Source organism: Lissotriton helveticus, chromosome 12 (assembly GCF_964261635.1).
Source record: "Lissotriton helveticus chromosome 12, aLisHel1.1, whole genome shotgun sequence".
Taxonomy (NCBI): domain Eukaryota; kingdom Metazoa; phylum Chordata; class Amphibia; order Caudata; family Salamandridae; genus Lissotriton; species Lissotriton helveticus.
In genome coordinates, this window is record NC_136073.1 from 677,899,466 (window position 1) to 677,921,165 (window position 21,700).

At 49.8% G+C, this 21,700-nt stretch overlaps 1 long non-coding RNA gene across 1 annotated transcript in view; it reads left to right on the plus strand.

Moving 5' to 3' along the window:
- The window catches only part of LOC144798450 (uncharacterized), a 1,486,395-nt gene that overhangs the window by 546,566 nt on the left and 918,129 nt on the right, over positions 1–21,700 (plus strand). The gene's annotated exons all lie outside the window — the stretch shown is intronic.

Sequence of the window (21,700 nt, forward strand, 5' to 3'; positions counted from 1 at the left end):
TACCTCTCACGTTCCAACTTAGGACGCGTATCGTAGCATGCGGGGGGTTCGCACCCTGTACATCAGCCGCCATCAATCACCCAAATCTCGAGAGTATCGGGCCACCAAGACCACACGCACCTATGCAATCGTCCCCAGGTTCCCGCAGACACCGTGCTAGAGCTAGATCCAACTTCCCCCCCCATGTTTCCCGAACTCCCAAAACCCCGGTTCCCCCCCCTGCACCCCTTCCCCTGCCCCAAACTGTACCAACGACCCCCTCTCCAACCCCCCACCCCATACCTCAGAAACATTGAAGTACCTGTCGCGGTGCAGGTAATCACAGACCTCCAACGGGAGATCCAAGACCCACTACACCAATGGATCCCACCCAACTACCCACAAGGTATCTAACAACCTCCCACTTAACACGTGGGAACGAACTCCGGGAGTAGGCCCGCCCTTGGAGAGGCGTCACCCGACCCACTGTCCACCCATGAGTATGAAATTGTGTAGTCCATCAATGAGTGGCATGTCCGAGAGCAGCGCCTGGCCTATACTATACTGCCAAGCACTTCAATAGTCCTGTAGATCCATCGCCGGAGTCAGTGTGAAGAGAAGGGCGTCAGGATTTCGATGGGGAAGAGTCCGTCTCCTCCGGAGCCTCGGCCGACTCGTCGCGGGGAGGAGGGCGTTTCTGGGAGCGCGCCCTCCAGTTGCTTCTGCTGCGTGACCTTCTGGGTGGTTTCGGAGGTCTCCCGGTGGTCGACGAGTCCGAGTTCCGCCTGGGAGGGGTATGCACCCTGACACGCACAGTCTCGTCCGTCCATTCAAATACTTCCTCCGGAGAGTTGAAGAACTGGGTGCGGGACTGGAAGACCACTCGGAGGCGGGCCGGGAAGAGTAGAGCGTAGGGAATTTTGAGCTCACGCAAACGTGCTTTTGCCGCGGTGAACGACTGCCTCTGCTGTTGGACCAGCTTTGTGTAGTCCGGGAACACAAGGATTTTGTGGTTCTCAAACATGAGAGGGTCCAGGGCGCGGGCCTGTCGCAGGATAACGTCCCTGTCGTGGTAGTTGAGCAACTTGGCAATCACCGAGCGGGGGCGAGCTCCAAGAGGTGGTTTTGGAAGGAGTGCTCGGTGCGCCCGCTCTACCACAAAGCAGCGCGACAGGGTGTCTGGGGGGAGCCATCCCTCAAGCCATTGGGTCAGGAAGGCCACCATATTTCCTTTCTCACAGTCCTCCGGGAAGCCAACGAAGCGCAGGTTGTTCCTTCTGGCCCTCCCTTCCGCATCTTCCACCCGCAGCGCAAGTCCCTTCTGAATCCCCTCCATGGCGGCAACTTTCTTCTTGAGGACGGCCACATCATCCTCGACCTCCGTGATCCTGGATTCCGTTTCGGTGATGCGGGCCACCGCATTGCGTAGGTCCTGCCGGAGCAAGGTCACGTCGGCACCGACCGCCCCGATCTTCGCATCCAACATGTCCCTCGACTGCGTGATCGCCGCCATCAGCGCCGCGTTGTCGGGTCCCGCGCTTTGGGGACCCCCAGATGCTCCGGCCGTCCCACCGGGTCCTGCAAACTTGTCCATTGGGCCCTGCTTCGAAGCATTGCTGCTGTTACTCCCTCTCGTCATGGCGCGGATAGAGTGATGGTTCCGACCACGAGGGACCAGCAGTCCAATGTGCTCCGCACGTCGTGCACGGCCTCTGATTATGAACGTCTCCCTGACCGCCGTGAGCCTGTGGAGATGGAGCGCACCCCCGTGAAGCTCCCGCAAGGTGCTATACGTGCGGTGGCAGGGGATGGTGCCACGCGGTATCGAGACCGTTCACTACGCTGCGGGCCCGCAGCAATCAGCTCAACATCCGTGCCCCACCTCCCAGCTGTAGTAGCAAAGCAATTTGGGGGGCCTCTTGTATGCCCAGGATCGTGCCAGTAGACTGCGGGGGTCTGTCCAAGGCACTTCCCCCCCACCGTGGCCCGAGGCGGCCACCGAGCAGGAGTGTAGCAGTATTCCAGCCCCAGGAAGAGTCCAGCAGGGTCGCAGTCCGAATATGGAGGGGGGAGGGGGGGGACGAGTAGGGGGTCGGCAGGGCCGCCACCACCCTAGTGTTCCAGTGTCTCAGAGCCCCGCGGCTCGATCCCGCCGCCGAGTGGGGCCAGGCACAGTCTCAGGGCGTCCCCTCCCCCACTAGGCCTTACACCCAGTCACCTCTCCTTACCCCACCTCCGCTGGAGAACGGGCGCCGATTTCGTCCTCCCCAGCCGGTGTAGCCGCCACCGCAGCAAGTGTCCAGGCGTCAGCGGGGCTCGATCAGTCCCGGTCGCCTCTCCGCCACTGGACTTCCACTGAAGCGGCACCTTCCGGCCGGCGCGCCCCGGCTGCCACACACTTCCGGGCGGATCAGCCCAAAATCGAGGTCCCGGCCGTGCTGTGGAGGCAGGCCCCTTCGCCGTCAGAATTCCCGGCGGCTGTATCTCCCCAGCCGCAGACCGCCGGGACACCGGAGTCACTGCCGAGGCGTCGCCGTCGGATCCGCCGCCTGCCACCAGGTTTTTGGGCGCAGTGCAGTCGGGGCGACGTAGGATGCAGGCAGGATATGTGGCTGGCGGGACGGAGCTCGGTTAGGCTGCGTCCGCCATGTTCGCCGTCTTGGCCACGCCCCCGACCTTTAGCATTTTAATAATATCTGGATACGTGTATTCTCCCATACGGAGCATGTCTTTTAATTCTCGATGGAACCCTGCTGGATCTTTGTCGTGACAGGGAATTAATTTCTTCATCTCTAAGAGTTCCATCTTTGTGATAGGGGTGTAAACAAATACTCGTTGCATTTCACCACCCGCTGTCCTAACTGGGTGTACTTCTCGTAACGGATGCTGTCTATCTATGTAAAATGATTTACTTTCTGGAGGTGAGACATGAACAAAATGCGGATTCAAAAACGTTCTATATTTGTGGCGCTGTTCTAGAATGACACTAATTAAATCGGTACCTAGACCTCTCCATCTGTATTGGAGTAACTCGTTCAGAACATCATGTAACGGACCTGGATCAGAATGTTGTCCCTCATACAGTGTAATGAGGTGCTGGATCATATACATACCCACCAGTCGCTGCTCGGCTGGGGGCAGTTTCAGAAACATTTGTGCCACTATTTCGTCAGGAAATGTGGTAGAATCAGTAGCCCATCGGACTGCTGATCGGGCTAGTTCTTGTTCATGCATGGTACTAAGTTCACTATAACCGATTCGTGATTTCAGTATGTGATCGGTAGCTTGAAATACTTGCTCTAGAGAACCTTGTTCTGGTGCTGGAGGAGGGAAAACTTTCTTGTGTTCTAGGCGTGAATGTCGGTCGGGAAGTCTAGTTCTACCTACATACGCTATTCTGGAGGGATTCTCGCTGTCTACCTCTTCAGTAGAAGAGTTGTCTTCTTTCTCACTTACTTGTGCTGCTTTTCGTTTCTCGTGTAACTTTATTATTTCCCTACGGATCTTCTTGTACATACTGTCTATACAGGGCTGCGTCTTGTGTCTTCCCTCGGCTATATGATCACTCCACTTTGTCAGAACTCTCATTTCGATCGGATCTTTAGTTGGATAATCTTGTTCCCTTATTAAACAATTAATTAGAAACTTTAATAGCATGAGCTGGGTCTCAGCTTTCCTTTGGGACATGGCTTCGCCAATACTTCCTGGATCGTCTCCTGTACGGATGAAACGATATATTCTGTCTAGATATTCTTTCATATTCGGTAGGGTGTCCAAATATTCGGTCACCCGTCTTACACGCAATGAATACAGGACCATACCATCATCGCCTGGGACTGGATCATAACGGCATTCTGTAAGAGCTCGTCTGATATCTGCAACTGACTGATTTTTGGGTGAACGCTGTAACGCTCGGGCATGTAGCTCGAGTAATGTCACACGTCTGTGTTGAGGCGGGGTTCCAGGAGGACTTCCTCCCGAGGCCCCTAAACTAGAATCGTCGACGGGTATCGTACGGGCTGGAAGAGTAACTGATGTAGCTGGTACATGTACTGTAGGCTGGACCGGGGGTACCGTAACAGGTGCTGTAACGGGTGCCCCGGTGGCTGGAGGAACAGGAATTACATTATTTGCTGGAGCTGGCGGAACAGGATTTGCATATTCTGGGACTGTGTCGTCCAAATAGGACGAGAGAAAAATATCAGCTGCGGTCGGTTTGTGACGTAGCTTAATCGGAACTAATGGCGGCGGGAAATTACATGGTGCTTCCGGGGTTGCTTTCGGCAAGAAGTCAGCGGGAAGAGGATACATACCCTTAATAAGGGCATTTCTCTGTCTGTCTGACTGTTCGGCTTTAACTCGTTCACCTACTTCGATTAGTTCCCTTTCTTGGGCTCGTTCTGAGGATTCCTTACTTAATTCTGACGTTCTGATTTCTTTCTCGGTTCTTCTATGAGATTCTTTGCGCCATAACTCGATGGCATCTTTCTGGGATTGTCTGGCTTTCTTTTTCCATAATGCTTCTTCTACTCGCATGATGCACTCGGCATCCCATGTACCTGACATGGGCCATCTATATTTCTCGTCTAATTCCTTGGTGTACTCCACCCATAAGTCTAGATATAATATGGCACTTATGCCATGCTTATGATACATAAAATGACCTGGACTGTCCCTAGGCGGGACAGGAACTGCTTCCTCTAGCAGACCTTTTCTAGTTCTTAGCTGACGTAATTTCGAGAACAAAGGCATAATTTAGGCTGGAGTCTGGACACAATACAATACAGGATAAACACAATAATAACTGAAAAACAAATCACTCATACCACGACATTGAAAACACATGAAATAACATTTAGAATAACAGTTCGAACAGAATATTACCTGGTATACTGAGAACAGAACACATGAATTTCTCGAGAACAGAACTTTACTAGAATGACTAGATGCACTGCTAAAACAGCACGAAACTTACCGGTCCCATAAAGAGACACGTCAGGACCCGCATCCACCTAGGTGGACACTTCGTGTTGGATCTGTGTACCCAAACCCACGGACCAAAGACAAATTACTTTTGACCCTGTCTAGATACTACCCCAGCAACGGTACTCACCGGGCAGCAAGAACGGAAGGCCTCGGACTGGACTGGACTGCTACGACGACGGACTACGAACTTCGGACTTCAGTTACAGGTGGGCCTCCGGATACCTCGGACCTTGGACTCTCGGCTTGGGCTCTCGTCGGGACTCGCCGCGTTCCTCCACCGCCTCGTCTGGATGCTGGACCGCAACCTCCGTCTCCTCCGTGGGCCTGAGGGATACTTGAAGCAGAAATATCTGCACGTGCACGGTATGGTTTCGTCACGGCTGCAGAGGATCAGGGGGCCTGCGTGGCTTCTCCGGCGCGTGGGGAAAGGGCAAGTCCCTATTCGGGCGCCATTATGTGGTAAATAAATAATTAATTACCGGTTCTATTTTTCAGGATACTCATATAAACAGATAGCTCAATAAATAAGAGTCAAGATTCGAGGTAGCTGGAGTTTACAGGCTTTTAATCAGGCATAAAGGACAGGAACAGGACAGCCTGTACGGGAATAGGATGGCAGGGCCCGGCAGCTGCCGGGGGCAGGATCTGGGAATAATGCGCTAACTTTCAGTAACAGTGCACAATATATATAGTTAAACAAAATACATTTCATTCAATACAGTAGGCGTAGCAGTGGGCGTGGTTTCGTAACAGTCGCGAAAGATAAGAGTAAAATGAAGTAACAAGAAGGCGTGTACAGGGCGTATACATAGACATGTGATGTAAACGTAACAGAATATGTCATAAAAGGGGCGGAAACATGGAGGGGGCTACCTGAGCAGCTGGGACCTCTAACCTAGTGGTGCGCGCAAATTGGCAATGACGTGTTACCAGGGAGAACTGGGGGCTATGACTTCTGCGCTAGAAGAGGAGACTAAAGTCTGGAGTGTCAGAGCGACATGTACCCAGGCATATCTAGTATCTGTTGTTTAGAGTACATGTTGATAGAATCCAAAAGTTATCAGGGTAAAGGCTACTTGATACTAAGACTGGTGCATGCATAATTCTATATGTAGTGCGTGTGCGAGGAATATTCTATGAATATTAATACAGTATTTCTCTTACATGGAGACATAAAGGCTAGACCATGACGGGAACTATTGATGCGATTCAGTAGCTTAGGAATGCAGAGAAGGAGGGCTGAACTGATAACTAGAAACATAGCATGCTCTTGGCAGACTGGGAGACAGAGCCAGGCCGAGCCGGGCACTGCGAGGCATGAAAGTAAGCTAAAGGTCAGGGATACAGGTGGGGGCTGTATCGCTCCTCGGAGAGGGTTCAGGAGACAGGAGCTGAATCTGAGTCCGGGCCCTTTTGAGGCCTAGAAACGGGGACAATTCAATGAATTAACGTGCACACTGTGAAATGTGGCAACGTAGGTTTACATAGGCCTGATATTCGTTGCTTTCACGAAGACTGGGAACTGGCATACTAGAGATGGACACAACTATAATTGCGTCTTTAATCGATCAGAGGGGAATACATGCATATCGATCATGCACATATAACATAAGATGGGGAACACGTAGGCACATATAACATGGCAAAATTTACTTTTCCACACAACGACCGCCTGACCTTCTACACGCCCACCCGCCAGCTACGTTCTACAAGCCTCGCCCTCGCCGCCGTACCACGCATCCGAAGAGCCACCGCCGGAGGAAGATCCTTCTCCTACCTGGCGGCCAAGACATGGAACTCCCTCCCCATCCACCTCCGGCTGACACAGGACCATCTCGCCTTCAGGAAGCAACTCAAGACCTGGCTGTTCGAGCAGTAGCGAACCCCTCCCCAAAGCGCCTTGAGACCCTTCCGGGTGAGTAGCGCGCTATACAAATGGATTGATTGATTGATTGATTGATTCTTGTTTATTCGAGAAAGTTTCTAGTGACCTCTGAGCTAGCTGGCACTCACAATTAAGTTTAATATATTCAATAGAGACCTAGTCGACCTAAGTCCTACGTCAATTCTATAGGATATATTATTCCAATGCGCAGAGCCTATTGGGAAAATAGGAACTACACTACACTACAACAAGCCAGGACTATTTGCTTTTTCAATGGTTGTTAGCTGCATAAAATAAAAAGGCAGCAGCTATGGCTTCATTGAATACAATATTAAAAATGCTTCAGTTCCAAAATGATGAAACTGTGAAAGAACTCTAACCCCCTTCTTTTTAACTTCTTTTGCTGGCTTCTTTTTATGAACTGGATTCTGCACAGTTCTTCCACCTGGTGAGGTGCAACATTTTTCTTTATGTACTGATAAAACAGAATGCCGTGCCCTAGACCAAGGCAGGAGGATGCCACCACATGCTGTAACAGCCCAGACTGGCCCATTGTCCTTCTGTGTGTGACAATCAGCCACAGACAAAATGACAATGGGCGGGATGGGGCTGCTCATGTGCTCAGAGGAAGAGTGCAAGGCGGTCCCATCAGGGATCTGAGGCTTCTCACAGGGGAACCGTGCTGCTCCCTGCAATGCCCATAATTACGGACAAACGGCATCCATAAAAAGGGATTATCACGGACAATGGACGTGAGATCCAAATCACGGACGGTCTGTGAAGTTTTTAGACATACATGCATAAGCTCAGCAGGCTGTCGGTTTCCGCTTCACAGGACTCCATCTCGTGTCTCTGCGCCCTCTCTCTTTCCACCCTCTAATCTCAATGCACAGGATCACTAACACATTTTTTTCCATTTCCAGCTCTGCATTTTAGTCTTTGTTTCCTAAGGTGTGGATGCAATATTCCTGGCTTGGTTTCACGTACTATCAGTACTCAGCTGCAGTATCTTCAGGGCTTTAAGTGGTATGAAAAAACTGAGGGGGGGGGGTCTTTCAAAGGTGTGTGGTTGATATAATTAAGGGCGTGGCTTAAAAACAATTACGTTCAAAATCTGTGCTTATCATAGTGTGCTGCCCCACTGGTATTTTGCTGCTTCTGTCATTGCATCCAGACATATAATAAAACAAGTAACACACCTACAAGCCAGGACTATTGGCTTTGTCAATGGTTGTTAGTTGCATAAGATAAATAAGCAACAACTACGTCTTCGTTGTATAGAATATTGAAAATGCTTCCTTCTGAAATGATGTGTGAAAGTACTATAAACAGTCTTTTTGAAGTTACATCAAAGGTTGTGACCTGTGGTGCTGCTGCAGAATTAAGATGTATTTTTTTAATCCTGAGGGTGAGGGCACAAACGGAGAGCCTCATAGGGACCCGTCTCAGCACCTGCTTTATAGAACTGCTGGTGCTGAGCACCGGTAGGACCCAGCCCACTTAAAGCCCTGAGTATCTTGCTGCTGCCACGCAACCTAGTAGCACACAGAGGGTTTATTTCCAGTAGTTTATTTGGCGTGCCCTCCACATGTGCAATGAGCCACCAGGGGTAGTAAGAGTTATGTAAATGAGATTACAATACAGCAATATTCCTCACAGTGCGCTGCGAGGAGTCATTCTTTGCCCGCATGGTAGGCCCAGTTGGTATTTACACCTCAACAATAGGCAATTTTGAATTTATTTTAATGTGAAGGTTAGTGGGTTTCAACTATATCAATTAATGACATTGGCACGTTTAACTTTTTGTACTTTGGTTTTATTTTTACTAAGCATACTTTGCATTTTAGTTACTTTACCATTGTCTCAGACGCGCATAAACCTGCCCTAGCGAGGGGGCATTTCTCTGGCGCCATGGGTGGGTCAATGTATGAATGTCTGCTTTAGACCTCTCCGAATAGCGATGCATGTTCGCGGGCCCGCGAGCGGGACACAATAGCTCTATTTGTTTCCCTCGCACATCCCGCGGCTCTGAACGCGGAAGACGTGCGCCCTTTATGGCCGTGCGGCGACGGCGGGATTGATTTTCGTGGGCACCGACGAGCGACAATAAAAGCCATTGAAGCGGCCTGTCGGAAATTAATGCTCAGTGTTATGGGCCTTCGCACCCTGGGAGTCGTAAAAATAAATTAGTCGTATATTGTTGGGCAGCAGTTAATAATCTCCTGGTGAGGGCGCGTGAGAGGAATGCTCTTGCTGTGATGCGCCCGGCGTCTTACACTGTCTGCGGCCCGCCCCCTTGAAGAGGGATCGCGCGCGCCATATTCTAATCATTTTAACTGGCTGTATGTGTTGTGAGCGCGCGCCGCCGCCAAGGATCAACACAGCAGGCTGACTGAACAGCGCGTGGTCATCTTTGAAGGACAGGCCTGCCCAGCCTCCGCAGCCAACCAAGAACTCTCATTAATTAAAACATCAAACGTCCTTTTGAGTCCCAGAAACCGATGCACACCGTGAATGACAGAGCTCGACCAGCATGGATACAAGGGAAATCACAGACCACCCAGACGTCTAAGCATCAATAGAAACTCTAGGCCTGCATTGACATTTTTGGGTAAAAAGCAAGAAATGGTGTAAATCAACTTACACAATTAGAAAAAAAAATGATCCAACCGATAACAAACTATAACCTATATTAACTGATTAATAAACATACAATATAAACAGCTGTCTACGACCAGACTGAGAACCAAAAGCAGCCCTAAAAAATGTCATCATATCAGCCCCCTTACTGGCCAGGATGGGTGACTGCTGTGAGTGAGTACACCCTCTTAAAGGAGAATAGAGAGGGTGGTCTTGCCCAAGAAAGTTTTCGAAAAAATTAATTTATGAAATGTTACTGCTTTTCTGGAGCCACCTCTTCTACCTCAATTCTCCTTACTCCCTCTTTCTGTAAGCCCCTTTCCTTCTTACTCCAACTGTGACATCTCTGTGACTTTCTCCTTATCCCCCTTTCTGCAGCTCCCTCCTTACTGTTGCGTTCTCCAGCTTCACCCTCATTCTTACTTCTGTAATCATCCTTTCTCCTACCCGTTTGGTCTTCCCCTCTCCCTCCCCACATTAGGTGTTTGCTTCATTTTCTACCCTGTGTAATTCACTTCCTCTTTAGTCTCATCCTTGCTCATCCTTCTTCTTTCGCCCTTTTCTCGTTACCTTCCCTTCTCTCCCTGCTTCCTGCCTTTTACAACTTACTTCCCTTTCTCTCCCTTCTCCTCTGTATTTTTGTCACCTTTCTCACCTTCTTTCTCCCTCCCCTCTTAACTTTTCAAGACACCACCACATACCACCAGATGTACTACTTGTGAGACTACCAATCAGATTAGGCAGAATGTAAAGTCATTTACTTCCTAAGTCTAGACAAAAAAAGGCATACTGACCCTTACTCCTAAGTGTCAGCCAATAAAGGCTGCCCATAGAGCAGAAACAGAAGGTTCTGACAGTGCATATAACCACTGTTGGGATGGGGAAGTCCCCTTCATTGGTAAACAGGGGTGTAACTGAGTGTCCGACTGCATGTGAACCTGGGAGCCAGACTTTTAATTTGTCCCTGATATCGTGCTAATGTAGCCTAGACATAAACACCTAGGTCTGTCCCTGACCTGGAAATAAAAATATCGAAATCACTGTTAATAATAATAATCATTTCCAAATACTGAACCAGTGACACACAGCTTGTGAGCTGTAAAGCCAGGTCAAAGCACCATCTGCTTCAGAGGCCATTCACATATCTTTCATACATCTCACACACAAAACACACTGCCAGCCAAATGCCCGTTTGCATACACCACCAGCCAGATGCCAGTTCAATCACAGCAATCACAATCAGGGCCGGACTGGCCGTTGCGGGCACCGGGCAATCCCCCGGTGCGCCGCATGGGTGGGGGCCGGTTTTGGGCCCCTGGGGGCCATTTTTGTTACAGGGCAGTTTTTGTGGTGATGTGTGTGTGTGTAGTGACTTGCTGCTTGTCACTACACACATACTGGCAGCCAAACGCCAGTCCACACACGCTGCCAGCCACACACACCGGCTGCCAAATTCCCCTCAGACATCACCATGAAGCTCCACACCACTTTCAGGTCTAATATGAGGCAGCCTGCTCTCGGCCATTGGGTTTGCGAGTACACAGTAATGCTGAAAAAAGTCTGAGGTTTAAGGAGGTGTTTCTCAAGGGCACAACTCCATTTCGGTCATGATGAACCAAGGTGGGGACCGCCTGCACCAGTCTGTCTGCAAAGAGCTTTGCTGGCACTTTGTAGTCTACGTTAAGTAGGGCGAGTGGCCTGTATGAGCCCAGCTCTGTGGGATCTCTATCAGGTTTAGGCAGAGACACCAAGTTAGCCTCATTCATGGTCGGAGGGAGGCGCTGTTTGCTTATGGCTGTTGTGTACAGCTCTCGCAAGTGGGTAGTGAGTATCATGGCGTAGGCTTTATAGAATTCCGGTGGGAATCCGTCTGGGCCTGGGGTTTTCCCGCTTGCCAGCGTCATATTGCACTGCGGATCTCCTCGAGCATGAGGGACTCGTTAAGCACCTCTCTGTGTTCTGGTGTGACTTATGGCCGGTTGTATTTACTCCAAGAATGCAGCAACTTGGCTCCCCATCTGGGGTGTCCTGGATTGGTACAGCCCGGCATAGTACTGCGTCATTACCGTGTGTATTTTGTGCTGTGTGTACACCATTGAGTCTGTATCTGTTTTTAGGGCGGTTATGGGGTGGTCCTTTGGTCTTGACGCAGTAGCCATGTTCTTCTTGCGCGATCTGCGGTAGCGTGTGTGCGCGCGCAGAGTGTGCCGCGTAGTGTGGCATCGGAGTTACTCTAGCAGGTCTGCATATTCTGCTCGTAGGGAGTCTGTGTTTGCGTTTCTGTTCCCCTCTGACTGTTGTGTCTCATACATCAGTAGCTTCTCTTCTGTTTTGCCAAGCGTCACCGTTAGCTGTTTACGTATGCTCCAATTGGCCTCCATGCAATGCCCTCTGAGCGATGCCTTAACCCCTCCCATGCTCATGACGAGCTGAGCTTGTCATGAGCCACGGCGCTCCGGTGGTCATGACGAGCTCAGCTCGTCAAGGCCCGTGGAATGCTCCGGTGCGGGGAGAATTCCCCTGCTGTGCTGAGCGTTCCACGGGAGCCAGTCCACCTGTGACGAGCTCAGCTCGTCATGAGCACAGGAGCGCCGTGCCTCATGACGAGCTGAGCTCGTCATGAGAATGCGGGCGCTGTGCGCGCCCCCTCCCCCCCCAGCACAGCGGGGGTATTACCCCCGCAGTGAAGGGGTTAAAGGCGTCCCATTCGAAGAGGTGGTCTTCTGCAGAGTGGTCATTGTTCTCAAAGTGATCTAATATTGATATCACTAGCGGTTAGCGAATCGATTGGTCTTCTAGAGCCGCTGGCTGCAGGCGCCATGTGGGTATTGGAGGGCGTTCTGTGTCCCATGTGAGCTGTAGTAGTTGGGGATTGTGATCTGAGTGCGTTTGCCCCAGGTATTCAGTGTGTTTGATAAATGGGAGCAGGGCGGGCAACCCAACGAAGCGGTCAAGTCTAAAGTGTAGGTTGTGGACAGGGGAGTGAAATGAGTATATGTGTGCCGTGGAGTTGTGTGCACGCCAGATGTTATGTAAAGCGCTCTGATACCCGATGCCGGGTCAAGTTCGTGCTACATAAAACTTTGTTTAATAAAAAAAAAGATGTCTATTAAAGTCCAGTTCGTGAGCCACTCCTGCAAAGTTTGTGCATTGGAGATTGCCTGCATGCACGTTAGGGGTGGATATGACCTGTCTAAGTGCACATTTAGAACTGCATTGAAGTCTCCCCCTATAAGCCAGGGGAGTCCACTCCATCTAGCGAGCACTTCTGTGAGTTTGCTGAGGAACGGGGCTTGGTCTACATTTGGCGCATACACCGAGCCCATAAGCAGCGCTTGTCCATTCAGTTTACCTTTCACGAAAACATACCTTCCCTCCAGGTCTACTGCCACCCCTTTACTGTATGGGGGACACCCGCCTAAACCCATATTAGTGCTCCTCGCGCCTGGTATGAGTAATTTGTACTATACACTTGTACTCTCCAGCGTTTACGGAGGCACCCTGCTTCAGTCTGGGTAAGGTGTGTTTCTTGCAGGAAACTGATCTGAGCATGCCTGCGCTGCAAATATGCATATACCGAATGTAGGGGAGTAGGGTCTGCTTCCTATGGTTATCCCCACTTTTTGCTGTGATTCTCTGTTTTTTTGACTTTATTGTGGCTGTGGGCCTGCAAATCAGACCCACAGCCCAGCGGTTCTCTCTCTAAATTAATACCATGTACTCTTGTGGCTAAAACAGATGAAGGGTGAAAATCCCAAATTGCTCAGGTGGTCCATTTCCCTACAGGGTATGGACTTTAAAGTGGAACATAGACCTGGGAGTAACCATGCCAATGCAGATGGACTCTGCAGATATTTCCACTTAGAACATGAAGACTCAACTGATTAAGGTTAGTTTAATGTCTCTGCGTGGGGGCGGGGCTTGTGTAGGAGAGTAGGGTCTGCTTCCTATGGTTACCCCCACTTTTTGCTGTGATTCTCTGGGTTTTCGAATTTAGTGTGGCTGTGGGCCTGCCAATCAGACTCACAGCCCAGCTGTTCTCTCTCTAAATTGATACCATGTACTTTAGGTACATACCAGATTGGTTACTGGGTCACCCTTGTGAGCCCCTGTATAGTGTACCCTAGGTACCCAGGGCATAGGTGCACCTTAGGCCTACCAGGGGCTGCAGCATGTATTGTGCCACCCCTGGTTTGCCTTCCAAACTGACACCACAGGGCTGTTCAAACAGCCTGGGTAAGGTGGTGTAATCACCCCTCACTTAAATATAGTATACCTATATCTATATATACATATAGGCACATATTTGGCAGGCCTTAACAATCCTGGAGGCAGAGTGCTTGGTTTTATGTGAGAGAGTGCCCTAGCATGAGATGAGCTCCTCTGCAGCTTTCGGAACCATCTCCTTATAGCTGTTCTATGATATAGCCATACCATATACTCTTAAGTGCATTATAATCCTCGCGGTTGATGCTAACTTTGGTTTGGCTTTATCGAAACATGTTGTGTAAGGTGTCAAACCCTTTGGAATACTACCCGCCCGCTAGTCCTGGTGGCGGGGGTAGCATTCCACCCTTCTAGGGGAGAAGACATGTAGTTACTGGTTTACTCGGTTAAAGTTAAACAGAGCCTCAGCATCACAAAATGGATGCTGCTGCCACAGACACGAGTCTGACCTCCTGCCGGATGAAACTCCGGCAGGGGAGGCCTGGACAATAGGTTTCCTGTCCAGGAAGGTGCCAGCACCTCCCCAGACGCGCTTTTGTGTATTGGGGCATGGAGGGCTGCATTCAGTGAATGATTTCCAGACACTGCCTGGGGCACACTAGGTGCTCCATGCATTTCCCAGTTCAAACCGGTTGCTGGGACACTCTGCCCCAGCTCTGGCGCGAAACTGGACAAAGGGAAAGGGGTGTAACCACCCCTTCTCAGGTCCACCTATAGGAGGGACCTTAAAGATAGTCCAACCCCTAAACTTAGTATAAGTATAGGAACCCAGTCCCTAGGATTTTAGATTACCCTGGACGAATCTTTGCATGACATATCCCGGACTTTCCACATTCCATTTCAACTGGAAGACATCTCCCATGTGGTCAAGGAGTGACCACCCTGTTCAAACAGGCACCAACAGCAACTTTGCCGGTCTGCATTTTCGAGGCTCCCGCCGCATCCAGAAGAATCTGCGACACAGGTCATGGACTTCCAGACATCTCTGACTCTGACCCACACCCACAGCAAAGCTGAGACCCGTGGCGGACACGAGAGACGTGGGACCAGAACTCCTGGACATCCTGCATTTTTCAAGCTGCACTCCTTTCTCGATGTATCTTAAAGTTGTGCATTAGGGTGCTTGAAGCCCCAGACCGAGCACCATTTACACTGAAGCTCAGGCCTCCGCACTCCACAAGTGTCCTGTGGGGCCCGCTCTTGCATTTCAGCTCGACGCGTCTTCCCGGTTCCTTGCCCGTTCACTAGTGAGCCCCCTGAAGACGCCATTTTGAATCTAACTTGCTTTCCTGGTTGCTCCAGGCTTGCTCCAACTTCCCTACAAAGGAGAAGTTCCTCAGACCTTGCTGGTCTGCACCAAAGTCATTCTCGACATCCTGCGTGGGTTGCGTTTGCCAAGGCTTGTTGGGTCCAATTTGGATACCGACACCGCAGTCAACTAGATCCTTCGTGGGACACCTCGAATCCAGCTCCTGATCGTCATCGACGCCTCCTGGTCCTCATGGCTGAAGAGACAAACTTCACATCTTCACCTGAAATCACCCGACATCGCCTGGTTCCTTCCTGGTTCCATCCTGGTCACTGGCAAGTGACCCAGACTCTGTCCCTTCTGCTTTCAGGCTCTTCAGCTCTTCGATCCACCCGGACACTTTTCCTCTGGTCGCCTGCAGCACTTCTTTGCAGCTCTCCATTGAAAACGACGACGAAACCTGACACGAAAAGACACCTATGCACCGACTTCCCTGGGTGAGGTAACACGAGTACTCCGGTGCTCCCGTGGGTCTTGACTCTCTAAGTGTCCTAGTTTAAAAGGGTTCCATCGTAGTCGATCCGAAAGTGTCCTTAAATTGTATATTTGTAACTTCTTCGTTTCCCATAGAAAGTCAATGGTAACCCGCGTCTGTGTTTAGACACTGCACGCATCTCCCGTGGGTCTCCTACTTCCTAACCTTTGGTTGTTTAGATTAGCCCCAGCGATTCCACAGGCCCCAGGCCTGCTTTATAATTCTCTTGTGGTTCTTATACCACTATTTTAGTATATGGTTTGTGAGGCCCCTAGGGCAGAGGTCTTCAAACTTTTGAAGGTTGAGCCCCCCCAGCTGAATATTTTTTAAATGTCGGGCCCCCCCACCACCTGACAGAAATTTCTGGAATCTGGTACACTACATAATCGACTGCCACCCGCATATCCCTGGCCATAACCAGCAAATAATGTTCAAAACAATGAGTGTTTCCTCCTTCTCCATGAATTCCCTTACTACCACTCACCAACAATGCACCTCATCTCTCTATAGCACCTTTCTGCCAAACATATAATTTTTTTATAGTGCTACTCATAGTTTCATCATACTCAGGGGCATATGTACAAATAGACACCACACCGTCACTTTTTACGACGTTGTGGTGGTGATAGGGGCATTGCCGTATTTACACGGCCGAGTTAAGCCACTTAACTTGGCTTAATGCTGCCTTGTAAATAAGGCCCTCTTTCATACTATGCTTAGCGTGCAAGGGTGGGCAGTGGGTGTTGCCGTGGGCGTCCCACTGCAACAGGCACTGATTTTGATGTTGCGCCCTATTTACAAGGGCAGCGTAAAAGTGAGGCAGCGTTAAAATTAAGAACAGGGAAAACCTGGTCTTAAGCTGGCGAAACTAGGAGAAATGCATTATTTCTCCTCATTTTTGATTAATCCATGTGTACTGCCTTGTGCAGCACACATGGATAAAGCAAAATGCCTTGTATTTGTACTCCTTAAAAAAAATCCATTTGGTGATTTCTGTGTGTGCTGCATTAAGCAGCACACATGGAAGTGAGACAAATGGCATTTAAAGATTGTTTATGTACAGGAAGGTCCCCCTACTGAACATAAACAATATTTTACCTGCACCCAGACACCCTTGCACTATGGTGCAATAGTGTCTGCATTAGGTGTAGCGCCAGTGCAGGGGAAACGCAAGGCTGCACCATATTGTTGTAAATATGGTGCAGCCTTCCGTTTCTGAAGTGGCGGAGAGAGGCTTTAACCCATGACTGCTAACGCCTCACTCCGTAACTTCCTTGAACGTATGCCCCTCAGTTCTTTGATCTGCATGGTACACCTTCTTTGTAGCAGGCACATTAACCCTCTGTGCTGTGAGGGTGGCAGGAGTGCTCATGTGAGTGCACAGTGAGGTATCCAACAGTGTGAGAGTAGGGTAAGTGGAGTGACTGCAGGGTGACTGAGGTGACCATATGAATTTGGGTGTGCATGTTAGTGCAGAGTAGGACTAATGAATGCATGGTTAGTGGTGGGCTTGTTTAAGTGAGATTGCAGATTGAGCAGTGAGGGGGACAGGTGAGTGAAGTGTAACATGAGTGCAGGGTGTGTAGTGTGCTTGTGTGGCTACAGGTTGAGGTACAGGGAAAACCGCGGGAGTGCATTGTGAGAGCAGAGTGATCAACGAGTGCAGGGTGAATGGTGTGAGTACATGGGGGTCAGTATGAGGGAATTGTTATCGCTGTGAGTGCAGGGTGAGCATGAAAGTGAAGGGCGAGAATGAGGAGCAAGTTGTCTGAATGCAGGGTGCATTCCCAGACACTTGCAGTAACTCAGCATGCTATTGACGGCAGCGCAGGGTTTCAGATATGTTAAAACTATTGCTATTGCAATTATGGCATTAACCAGGGATCGAGGGTGGAGGAAATAAATACTGGGCTGATCTTGCAACAAATTTCCAGTTTTATGATTAGGGTTGCCAGCTCATTATTTTGATGTCCGAGGTGGTACAAAAATAAGCAGTCACCTAAAGCTCTATTTTCAGCACTTATCTGTGCATACTCTGAACAGCAAATACAAATAGAGAGCACTTTATATTGTGTTTTAGGGCTGCCTGAATGATATGACTGATAATAAAAGGGAATAAAGACAGAAAAGTCACATCATAAATGAATACATACTTCTTTATAACCCATATTTAGTGTCAAGAGAAGCAATTTGCAGGCTGTTTAAAAAACTGACTGGGATTTGTCTTTTGGCAAATTAAAGCCCTTTTAGCCATGTGATCATTGTGCTCCTGCCAGTGTAATTTAAAAAGCAACATTGTCACCTTTCTGGAAAGAGCTGTCCCTCCCTGGACGCGGTTACATTCCTAGAGCTGAAATGCTTCAGCTGCAGTGGGAGGAAGGAAGCCTTCTCTGCTAAAACTGAAAGCAAGTAACAGACATTCATTTCATCTGCAGTGTGAAGCAAGGAGTCTCCTCTGCTCTGAAATAGTTGCTTTCAGTTTTAGAAAAGGGGGCTCCTTGCCTCCCACTGCAGCTAAAGCATTTCAGCTGTAGGAGGTAACCAGGATAGCCCCCCCCCCCACAAACCCAGTGTGTGGCAGCCTGGATGAGACAGCTTCCTGTGCACAGAGCCACAAGTATTTCACAGGTCTTTAAAAGACCTTTTTCTTATTAATGAGGCTTTAATGGTTTTCACCCCTTGTTCGGGCCCCTGCAGCTCCACTCTGCCGTTTGTTTCTTCAATCAGTAGAGGACAAAGGTCAGATTTACGGAGGAGTGCGCGCCCCCCCTGAGACGGTGTCACGCCCCCCAGGGGGGCGCGCCCCACAGATTGAAGAACTCTGCCCTAGGGCATAGCGTGTACTGTGCAACTTATCGTATATTAACTCAGTGACTTGTATTGTATTTTTACCTCTGACCTCATAAAGAGTGCAGAGGGGTTGTGTTTAGAATAAATCCATATATATTTGATATATACCTTGTGTGTTGTCTTTTATTTGGTACTCAAGGGATTATAATTGCTTAATACGCTCTCTGAAGTCTTAACCTGATGACTGCTGGTCCATGCTACCACTAGGATAGCTTTCTATAAGGTTGACTTTACAACCACCATCAATAAGGGTCGATTAGACTGGTGCAAGGTGCCCACTAGAACTAGTGGACATCATATGCCAGCCTAACTTCTCACATTGCTGTGCAGCGGATGGGATAAGAGCTTGCATTGTTTTACCAAATAATCTTGAGAATTTCATATCAAGGTACCTATAGGTACATATAAATCAAGTCTTATATACATAAGTTCTACTGAGCTTAGCAGTTGTAGATGGTAAGAGCTTAGCACACCCTGACTACAACTCCTAGAGAGGTTCTAGTAGGAAACAAGTAGTGTAGATAGGTGCACACACCACACCACACTAGCCATGTCCTTGGAAGCAGGGCCTAGTGGGTCTCTGCCAGAAGACAACCCAAGGTTGCCTTCTAAGTATGACACATTCACTTTTCAAGAGTTGAGAAGCTTGTGTGTGGTCAGAAAGTTAAGACCAGGACAGAGTCCAACCTTTAACCACCTGGTAGATATCTTAGTGGAACATGATGTAGCAAATGCATCAGACCCAAGTTGCCAAGGTAGTAGAGAGGGGGCCATCCCTCATCAGAAGAGTATCGTAATGGGCATGCCCCACTGGTCTCTGTTGATGATGAGGATGTGGATCAGGATGAGGTTGATGAACCTAACCTGGGAAACACAGGACTATCTGGAGGAGGAGATGCCCTAGGAAGGCCTCCCTCCAGACCTCCAAGTAGGCCTAATGGTGAGCCCAGAAGACGCAGATCCCTTTCCAGTGGGTCTGACCATTCTGACCCATCAATAGGGTCCAATGCCTCTGCTCAGAGGAGAATGACTTCCCCTCAGAGAAGAGAGCATAAAGCTAGGATGAGAGAAGTCAAACTTAGGATCAAGAGGCAAGAAGTTGCCCTTGCAAAAGAGACCCTGGCTCTTGAAAGAGAGAAGAAATTGTGTGGGCTAGAGCCCATTGGTGGCAGCAACAACCCTAGTGGTAGGGAAAGGTCACGTGACCATAGAAACCTGAACACGATTGTCCCTCCCTATCAGATTAGGGATGACATCCACAAGTGGATAACTGCTTTGGTGAGGGCTTGCAAAGTACAGCAGGTACCCCAAAGTCAGTGGGCAGCAATCTTGTGGCTCTCCTTTGCAGACAAAGGAAGAGACAAGCTCCTCACTGTTAGAGAAGAGGATGCTGACAATTACAATGTCCTGAAGAGTGCTCTGATAGATGGTTTTGGCCTAACCACTGAGCAGTACAGGTTGCTGTTCAGGGATACCCAAAAGACACAGACTCAGGACTGGACTGATTTTGTAGATTGTGCTACTAAGGCTCTGGAAGGCTGATTGTTGGGCAGTAAAGTAAGTGACTATACAGGATTGTATAACCTTATTATGAGAGAACAGATTCTTAACTGTCAAAACCAGCTATTGCATCAACACCTGGTTGACTCTGATTTGACCTCTCCACAAGAATTGGGTAAGAGGGCAGACAAATGGGGTATCATCTGACGCTGCCACTTACCTGCGGGGGCCGGTGCTGCTAAATCGTCATTTTCTGCTGGCGGACTGCGGAGGATTGCTTGGCTCCGTGTTGGGCTCCGCGCAGCCAGTTCCCTGCACTCGGACCGGTCTCCCCCCGCCGCCGCTAGCCTCCTGACACCTGGCGCGGCCGCTGTGTGGGGGGGACTACAGATCCCAACAGCACTTGCGGCAGGAAGCCGCCGACACCCTGTCCACGCCCGGAGGAGCTCATAACCAGCGGGGGATATCATCTGATGCTGCCACTTACCTGCGGGGGCCGGTGCTGCTAAATCGTCATTTTCTGCTGGCGGACTGCGGAGGATTGCTTGGCTCCGTGTTGGGCTCCGCGCAGCCAGTTCCCTGCACTCGCACCGGTCTCCCCCCGCCGCCGCTAGCCTCCTGACACCTGGCACGGCCGCTGTGTGGGGGGACTACAGATCCCAGCAGCACTTGCGGCAGGAAGCCGCCGACGCCCTGTCCGCGCCCGGAGGAGTTCATAACCAGCGTGGGCCCTCGCATCGTGGGACGCGCGCGGGCGTAGCCGGGCTAAGCCCGGGCAAAGGGTGGGCCCTCTGCAACCCTCAGAAGCCGGAGGAGGCCGGGCTGGGCCACCCCCCGTGGTAGGTCATTGCCACCTGGACCTCCCCCACTGTTATCAGGTCAGTGACAAGAGAACACCAAACTGTTTAAACATTTGTCCCACAGCAAATCCCGATTAAATTAATATCATGGGGAAAAGAATACCGGCAGTGCCTAAGCCCAAAGACGCGCATAAATTGGCAGCAACAACTTCCACTACTCCGCGGCCAAGTCTGACTGCCATTGATAAAATGCTCCAGAAGACCATTGAGGTTGTTGCAACAGCTATCTAGAATACTGAAAGGCGCTTCTCGCTCCCACCAAGTTTTCCCCCTCTTGTGGTCCAAGAAAATTCACTGGATTCTATACTTGCCGCATCCTATGCAGGGCTTCCAGGCACAGACTCTAATGAGAACTGCATAATTGCGGGCACGGCCTCACCTGAACATTTTATCACTGGTAGCAGGCTATCATCAACTCCCACCATGCTCAGGTCTGATACGAACATAAGTCAAGACTCGTGTGTACCACTGGCTATTGACCTGGCAAATCTAGATGGCACTGGTCCATGCTCGGACCTTGATATGTCAAACACTGAGAGGGATAAAAGTGATAGTATTCCTGTGCGAACTAGGGGGAAAAAAGCCAAGCGAAAATTGAAACACTTAGACACTGAGCTATCGCCAAAAAAACAGAGAAGTAAGGGTGGGCGCAAGCAACGTTGGAGGATTCCGGCCTCTGTAGAAGGGAGAAGGGATAAGGGGGCAGATCAATTTAACGAAAGAGTTAACGAAATAGATACCCACACCACAGAAGCTAGTATAGGGACGGGGAACGAAGCATTCTGGGGGAGGATGGAGACCCTACTGAATACCCTTCTAGGGCCAATCAACCAACAAATCCTAAATATGGATAAGAGGCTAAGAGTGTTAGATGACCATGTAACAAAACTAGGAATAGGGCAGACTGTAACAAATTAGTCCAATGTGGGGATATTAAGTGGGACTAAGCCCAAAAACAATGGGGTTAATATGAACACAGAGGGTCACAA